Source organism: Momordica charantia, assembly GCF_013281855.1.
Source record: "Momordica charantia cultivar OHB3-1 chromosome 5 unlocalized genomic scaffold, Mcharantia_2.0 BLBB01000005.1, whole genome shotgun sequence".
NCBI lineage: Eukaryota > Viridiplantae > Streptophyta > Magnoliopsida > Cucurbitales > Cucurbitaceae > Momordica > Momordica charantia.
The window spans coordinates 8,606,846-8,614,017 of NW_028275163.1; the positions used below are offsets into that span (position 1 = coordinate 8,606,846).

Here is a 7,172-nt window from a genome sequence, read left to right on the forward strand (position 1 = left end):
TTAGAACCAATGTTATTGTTTAAAATCTTCTTGATTTTGTAAGTTATAAGTTTTAATCCCAACTCAAGATAATATAGGGTCAAAGGCCAAAATTTATTTTTATAAAGAAATATTAATGTAATTAAGTCAAATATATTTAATTTGACGAGGGACCTTTTAATTTCGAAAAGGGATCCTAAATTTAATTTAATTTAATTTCGAGAAATAATTCCGATCATGGCCAAATATTATTAAAAAATAAATTTTATTTTATGAATAATTGTGTTCCATGGCCGCGACATCGAAGAGAGAACAAAATCTTAAAAAAAAAAAGCCTAAAATTATTAAATATTTACTGGCATTATTTTGATTCTTTTTCTTCATAAACCTTATTATACTTTGGTATGGATACATAATTTTATTCATTATATTTAATTTAGTGTTGCATTTTTTTAAACGATTGTTTAAAATATTGTAGAATTAATTTGAAAGTTAAATGGATTTTGACCGTTGTTATTTAGTGAAATTTTATGAATTAAAAATAAATAATATTTTATTAATTTCAGGTACGAGAACGATCGACTACCAGAACACCATGCTGAATGGATCATGCACGAATATAGCCTGCATGAGGATTGCATACTCGAAGGTGCAGATCCTAATTATGTTCTGTGCCGGATTAGAAAAAACGAAAGGCATAACAAGAAAGGAAAGAAAAGATGTTATTCTGAGACGTCGCAACCTGTTGAACAAACAGCCATGACACCCAAGACGATCTACAAGTTGCCTTGCAGGCGAAAGAAAACCACCAACCAAGGTACTCTTGATGTGCCTTGTATTCCTGTCAACCAAGATACTAGCGAGGTGCCTTGGATTCCTGCCAACCAAGATACTAGCGATGTGCTTTCGATTCCTGAGATGGCCACCAACAAAGATACTAACAATGTGCCTTGGATTCGTGAGATGACCGCCAACCAAAATACAAGCGATGTGCCTTGGATACCTGAGATGACGATCAACCAAGATAATAGCAATGTGCCTTCGGTTCGTGAGATGACCAACCAAGATACTAGTGATGTCCTTTGGGTGCCTAAGACGTCTACTCATGAGGACATGAGTGATGTGTTTTTCTTGCCTCAGATAGCCAACTATGAGGACATGATTGATGTATTTGACTTGCCTGCTACGCCCATTGGTCATGATCATATTAGTGATGTGCCTAACATGCCTACGAATACCACCAACGAAGGTACTAGTAGCGCGTCCTTACCTGGGATGACTACCAACGAAGGTACGAGCGACATATCTTACTTACTTGAGATGACAACCACCAATGAGGGTGCAAGTGATGTGTTTTATGGGTCTGATACGACCACCAACCAAGAAGCTAATAACATGTCCGAGATGATTGCAGACAAAGAAACTGTTATCGAGAAATGGAAAGCTCATCTAAATATTGACAGTTTAGATGATTTAGTTGATTTTTAGTAGCTGTTTTGTATGGAAAATTACGGGATCAAATTGATTGATGAAGGTGCTAAGAATGTGCCAACCTAGTTGGGATGTTCGAGTGCACCACCTACTTGCTCCTATCGTCACCGTACAATATCGTCAGGTAATTACTCCATTTCACAGTAATCGATCAGTAGTCTGCACTTTTCTTTTTGTTGTTTTTCTTTCATCTTAATTGTAGTTTTAAAGTTTGGACAAATTTTCTTTCCGTTTTGATCTGCTGAACATATTCAAATCTGTTTTTGAGACACAATAAGTTTAGTGCATAATTTATTTATATAAATTTTGAACAGTTTGATTTTGAATCCTAACGAAATTTGTTTTGTGGTAATTTTATTCATTTGCTCAGTAAGAATATGTGCAGGTATTTAATGTCATCTCTTTCAGCCGCTTCTTCTCCCAACTGTAAGCTCTCTCCTACCTTCCCCACCATCTTCTAATTTCTTTTTGCAACTTCTATTTTTAATTAAATTTCTAATTTTCTTTTGCAACTTCTATTTTTAATTAAATTACAAATTTAGCCTTGAATTTTGAGAATTATATCTAATAAAATTGTAAATAGTAAATTTCTGTAGAGTTTTCAATTAGACACACAATAATTGAAAACTTGAAAATTAGACACAAGTGTAAGTTGACCTAACTATTATGGGCGGTTAAAATTCAAAATTCTATTAGACACAACTTGAATGTTAAAACATCAAACTTATATTTTAACCTTTGTTTTTCATCTTCCAATATTGTTTTCACTATTTCTCAAGAATCTTAAAGGTATTTATGCATAAGCAATGTAGACTAACATTTTGTAAAATCATTAAAAACAAGGCGGTGAAAGACTTCAAGCCAGATCCCTACATCGCAACCGTTCTAAACTGCATGTTATGGATTTCTACGGAATGCCATTTGACCATCTTGACAGCGTTTTGGCCGTCACCATTAATGTCGTTGGCCTTGTTATCAAACTTGCATATCTGGTCATCTTCGTCTTCTTTGCTAATAACAAATGACAGGTAAGTTATTTTTTCCTTTTCTAATCTTTTTGCATCAAAATTAGAAAAAATGTATTCAATTATTAATTAGAAAAATCCCTCAAATTTCTCGTATTAACATGTGTTGATGCTTGACTTGATCTTCTTCCAAAATAATGTAGGTGTTTTGTCTCCTCATTGAAGTCATATTTGTGGCCATTGTTGTTGTCATAATCCTGCTAGTTTTACACGAAATCAAAAATAGATCACTGATGGTTGGAATAATTTGTGACGTCCTCAACATCATGATGTATGTTCCTCTCCTACCATCATGGTGAGTAAATTCCAATCAACTTCTTTATGATCCAATTTAATTACTTTTACTTTTTTCTTCTTAGTAGTTATTCTAACCTATAATATCCTATATTTAAACTAAAAAAAGGTGATAACGACAAAAAGTGTCAAGTATATGTCATTTTCTTTGGCCACCTTTCTCAATGGCGTAGCATCTGGACAACTTACGCACTTACCAAATTTAATATCTATTTGTTGATAGGTGTACTCTCCACTTCTAATGCAAATTTAAACCATCTTTAAAAAAATAAACATCAATATTTCCTACATCTTTCTATTTTTAAGTCTTGAATGATTGATATTTTTATCCATATTTACCAATGTTCTAATTGAAATTTTGCAGATAAGCAACGATGTTGAGACGGTTTAGATAATTTAGTTGATTTCTAGTAGCTATTTTGTACGAAGAATTATGAGAAAGGATAGATTGATGATGGTGCTAAGAATGTGCCAACCTAGTTGGGATATTCGAGTGTACCACCTATGTGCTCCTATCACCAATACGTAGACATAACTTTTTACGTGTATTTGATGGATATGAAAGTTTTTTTTTTTTTTGAATACAATAGGAAGAAAATTATTGTTATGATGATGTAGCATATATTTTATATAACTATTAAGCCTTATTTCTTTACAGCTTCTGAATGTAAGAAAAAATTGCTTGAGTATCCTCCATTCTAATGTACTAAATTTAGCCATAAAGATGCAAAAATATAACCATATGGTGAGCCGCAACTTTGAGAATTATATCTTATAAATTTTAATCTCTTTTTAAATGTGTTTAGTAAGTCTTTTTACCTACGTCATTAAAAGTTTAAAAAAGATTTAATAAGTCAAATATTTATTAGACGAAAAATCGAAAACTTGAAAGTTAAATTAGAGATCAGTTAGACACTTTTTAAAGTTAAATAATGACCTGTAAGTTGAATGAACCATTATTTTCAATATTGTTTTCAATATTTCTCAAGAATCTTAAAAGTATTTATGCGCTCAACATTTTGTACAAAAATATTAAACAAGGCGGTGCAAGAGTTCAAGCCAGATCTCTACCTCGTAACCATTCCCAACCGCATGTTCTGGATCTTCTATGGAATGTCATTTGTCCATATTCTAAATTCAAATATCAAGAACAAACGACACTCAATTTTATAGTGGTTCGATCCAAGAATTTATCAACAAGCACAAAAACAAGATCGACATTTTTTTATTTCATTAAAACTTTTAATTTGACCAATGTTTTAATTTAAATTTTGCAGATAAGCAAGGCAGTTTCAAGTTTTTCTCAATAGGTTCTATAGGCATATTACTCAGTGTGGGGTTCAAAAGAGGAAGAAAACACATCGAAAGAATCTAATAGAATTCAATTATGTGCATGATCTCAAGTCTAAACATTCAAATGTCATCACTAGTCTTTTTTTTCCTTTTTTTTGTTTTTTATTTTTTTAGGAAAATGTTATTGTTAGTTGTTTTAGTCCAAAAATATTTTTGTTAGTTTTTTTTAGTCTAAAAATATTATTGTTAGTTTAGGATACTACCGATACTAAATTATTGATCTCATACCACAGTAAAAGAGTATAAGAAAGAGTAAACTAACTAACAAAAACAAAATATCTCTGTAAGTCTGAGGTTTGTTAACACACCTACTTCATTATCCATTTGTTAAAAGTAAAATTATGATAAGATCAAATTGATTATCTTTTTAAAGTTTATTGACTAAAATGGACCATTTAAAAATTTAGGAACCAAAATATAATAGACTTGAAACTCTTACCAGACAAATATAAACATTTGAAAATTTAATGAAAATAATAATATTTTAAAAGTGGTATGTATGGTTAACTTTTAGATTTTTGTTGACGTTAATCCGGTACTATTCCGTTTCTCCTTGCCTTGGTGTTTTTAACATATTTGACGGTTTTAGCCGTCAATATTTCTCTTTTTATGGACGGCTAAAAATTATCAACAGAACAATAAATATTGACGGATTTTAGCCGTCGGCTAAAACACAACATAGTTGACGGACAATAACTATAATAAAAAGAGAAATATTGACGGCCGATATATACTAACATACTACATTTTAATTGACATTTAATAGTCGTCAGTATACCTTTCATGCAAGTTGTGAACTCAAGTAGTTAAAATTAATAAGTATAAATGATGAGTTTAAAATGTAAGGAAGAACGAGTTATCTCGATGTTTTAAAAGAGTATTTAAAATAATTTTGTTAAACATCCCGTTTTCCTATATATTTTTGCAAGAAAGTTTCACAAATTATTTCTTTTTATATTTTATCAAATTTTTAATGATATAATTTAATAATGTTATCATTTATGTCGGACTTTATGGACATCTATACTATATTAAAAAGGTAGGATGTAGGAAAAACATTTTTGGACACTTTTGCCCTTTACTAAATTTACAAATTTACAAATTATGCCATTAATATATTATTACAAATATTAAATTAATTATTAATTATTAATTATCAATACTATAAATGCATGAAATATAAAAGGTTAGAATGCAAAAAGTTTTCCAACAACATAAAATTAATTTTTTCTTTAATTAAAATTCATACTAGAATTTCAAGAGTTTTAGAATTTGAAAAGCTTTTGTAACGTTTTATCCTCTACTACTATAAAAATAGGTTTTCTTCTACATGTTTTTCACAAGTTTCAATACTTTTTTATTCTTAGTTCCTTGAAACATCTCTGATTCAATCTTGAAAACATCTCGAGATATTTGTGACATATTCATCAAGTTGCAAGGGAGGCATATGTTGAATCTACATATCTCGAATACTAGGTTTGTGACATTACCATTCCACAATTTTACAAAGTTGAATAATAGTATATGTCAAGCAATCTGCATATTTACTCTAAAAGATGAGTGTATAGTAAGTACTTGGATTTTTTTTGTTACTACTGTTATTTTTCTAATTAGTGTGTTTTTTTATTTGGAATGTTTCTTTTTTTAGCAATTTTATTTAGTTTAGGATTTGGATTTTTTTTGTTACTAATGTTTTTTATTGTTTAGTGTATTTTTTTTATTTAGAATGTTTTTTTTGAGCAATTTTATTTAGAATATTTGTTTAAAATATAGATAATTACAAGCTCATGTTCTTATTGTTGAAAAAAAAAACAATCATAGAAGTCAATATATAAAAAAAATGTTTAATTAATAAATTAATTATAAACAATAATTTGTATAGAATCGTAAAAGGTGGAATATAAAACTTTTGGTCATTTTATTTTCTAATAATAATTTGAAGAAGTTTTCTTTAATAATTTTAATTATAATATAAAATTAAATCAATAAAATAATTTATATTTAGTTAAAAAATTCAACATATATAACAAAATGTCAGCCATTTAAACAAACAAAATATTAAAAAAATAAAATAAAGGACCCATATTAGGTTGAAATAATTCAAAAATAAAAATATTAAAATACCTATTTACTTTTTTATTAATATATACTTTTTCCTTTACTTTTAATTTATTTATTTACAAAATATATCATTAACAATTAATTATAAATAATATATTTAAAAAATAATTATAAATAGTACATTTTATTATTAGTAATTAGCTGTCAATAATAATAAATATATATAAAAATTAATCTTAATTATTTTTTAAAATAATTATACTTAAAATATTTTACGTGAAATTATATAAAATTTAAGTTACCTTATAATTAAAAAAAATTATACGTGCATTGCACGTGGTAATACACTAGTATATATAAATGTTGATAAAAATTTAGTATTATAATGATGGAGAGATAATTTATGGAAAAATTGTAATTAAAAACCATGCATTAGATACTGGTAATTGATCTCCACCGCCAGATGTTGTATTAAAAAAAGAAGGATATCATTAAATTGAACAAATTTGTAATTTTGGAATAAATCTAAATCCATCTAGTACATTGTAAAATCAAACACATGGAAAGAATGTATAAGAATTTCAATAGGAGTAAATATTTTATTTATAAGCAACTGATATTGAAACTATGAAATATTGTGAAGTGAATATTTTGTTTTATTTGTAGGGCATGTCTACAAGTGATTTGGTATAGGTAGAATCACTTCTACTCAAGTCTAAATCACTCTCATTTTAAAATAGAATGTTCGGCAAGGATTCATAAATGATTTTCCAAAAATTTAACGGTGTGTTTGTGAGTGATGATAGAATTAGTGATTTGAAAAAAAGAAATTTAAGTATAATTGATTTTCCAAAACCACCATTCGAGTTGTTATAGGCTAAATAAATAGAACCCGACAAAGCAATGGGCCGGGCGTGCAAAGGCCTAATGACCCGGATCAACCAGGTTAAGACCAATTGGGCCCAAATT

The 7,172-nt window shown here is 28.5% G+C and overlaps 1 pseudogene; it reads left to right on the top strand.

Annotated features, from left to right (window-relative positions):
* The first annotated feature begins 1,522 nt into the window (after positions 1 to 1,522).
* On the top strand, positions 1,523 to 3,053 carry LOC148211242 (bidirectional sugar transporter SWEET5-like; annotated as a pseudogene).
* The last annotated feature ends 4,119 nt before the right edge of the window (positions 3,054 to 7,172 follow it).